The sequence below is a fragment of the Chrysochloris asiatica genome, unplaced genomic scaffold (genome assembly GCF_000296735.1).
Source record: "Chrysochloris asiatica unplaced genomic scaffold, ChrAsi1.0 scaffold00036, whole genome shotgun sequence".
Taxonomy (NCBI): domain Eukaryota; kingdom Metazoa; phylum Chordata; class Mammalia; order Afrosoricida; family Chrysochloridae; genus Chrysochloris; species Chrysochloris asiatica.
In genome coordinates, this window is record NW_006408554.1 from 13,276,623 (window position 1) to 13,278,290 (window position 1,668).

The following is a 1,668-nucleotide window of genomic DNA, read 5'->3' on the forward strand; positions in this document are numbered from 1 at the left end:
TTTTTTGCTTTCTTCATGTGCTTGAAATCAGGAAAAGTGTGCATCAGGGTTGTATCATTTCCCCATAGTTATTCAATCTGTCTGCTCAACAAATAATTTCAGAAGCTGGACTATATGGAGAAGAATGTGTCATCAGGATTGCAAGAAGAATCATTAACAACCTGCAATATGCAAATGACACAACCTTGCTAGCTGAAAGCCAAGAGGACTTGAAGCATTAATGGATGAAGATTTAAAGTCTCACAACTGGACCAGTAAACAATATCATGAGCAGTGGACAAAAGATTGAAGTTATCAAGGATTTCATTTTACTTTGATTCACAATCAAAACCATGGAAGCAGCAATCAAAAAATCAGATGAATGATTGAACTGTGCACATCTGCTGCAAAAGACCTGTTTAAGGTGCTAATGAGCAAAGATACCACTTTAACGACTAAGGTGCACCTGACTGAAGCCATGCTATTTTCAATCACCTCATGTGCATGCAAAAGCTGGACAATGAATAAGGAAGTTCAAAGAAGAATTAATACATTTGAATTATGTTGTTGCTGAACAATATTGAAATTACCACAGACTGCCAGAAGAATAAACAAATTTGTCTTGGAAACTACCTTGGTGATGAAAGTGAGCAGGAAAACTGCATCGAGAAATGTTTTCCATCATGATAATACACCTCTTATTCTTTGTGGTTAGCAAGGTTTGTCATATGAGAATTTCACTGGGAAAGCTTACCCATTCCATGCTACAACCCTGACTGTGCCCCTTCCGATGTCTTTTTCCTACCCAAACTCAAAGAACATTAAAAATAATTTGAGTCCCTTGAGGATGCCATAACTGCCATTTGATGTAGTGTAGAAAACCACAGAATTCTTCAGGGAAGGGTTAGAGAGATGGGAACACCACCTTATGAAGTGTATAGACCTAGAAAGAATAGCTTCATGTTCATGTTCTTTCATATTTAATAAAGGTGTCTGTGAAATACATTTTTTACTTTCCATCAGATTTACAAAGATATTGATAAGAAAATGAAATAATGCAAATGTAAAAAAAATTAATAAGGTATCTGATTTATCCAGAACTGCCTTACAAATGGAACCCTGTCTTGAACAGTGACTGCCTGTAGTCTGAAAGCAGGCAGCAATAATTTCTAACATGCTATTCTTTGGAGGGCAAAGGGAAAGAGAATAAATCATAAGCAAATTCAAAAATAATAAATGTTATAGATATCTTGTTAAAGCCTGCTTTCTTTTTTAGCAGTTAGTAGTTATTGATCATAATTGGTGTTGCCCAAGAGTAGGTTTCCAATTTGATTCCAACTTTGATCCTCACAATAAAACAGTGACCAAATATGGAATGTGTGACTATCAGTGAAAGAAACTGAGATGTGAATCTGTTCAAATTCTTAATATCTAGACTGGCAGGTAGCATCAAAAGAAGATAGAAGGAATAAAAAGAGTTCCTGTACCAAAAAATATTTCTAGCATTTAACCATTTCAGTAGGTAGCTTATGATCAAGAATCAATGGTTTATAGGAAGAAGTCTAAGCTCCAGGAAGTGATAGAATACAAATTGAAATGTTTCAAACAATTGATGCAATATTGGAGGTACTCACTTGTCTATGCCAAGAAATTTGGAAGACAGATATTAGGCCAACTAACTGGGATAAA

At 35.3% G+C, this 1,668-nt stretch overlaps 1 protein-coding gene across 4 annotated transcripts in view; it reads right to left on the reverse strand.

Moving 5' to 3' along the window:
• TRIM55 (tripartite motif containing 55) overlaps positions 1 to 1,668 on the reverse strand; it is a 122,351-nt gene that overhangs the window by 99,712 nt on the left and 20,971 nt on the right. The gene's annotated exons all lie outside the window — the stretch shown is intronic.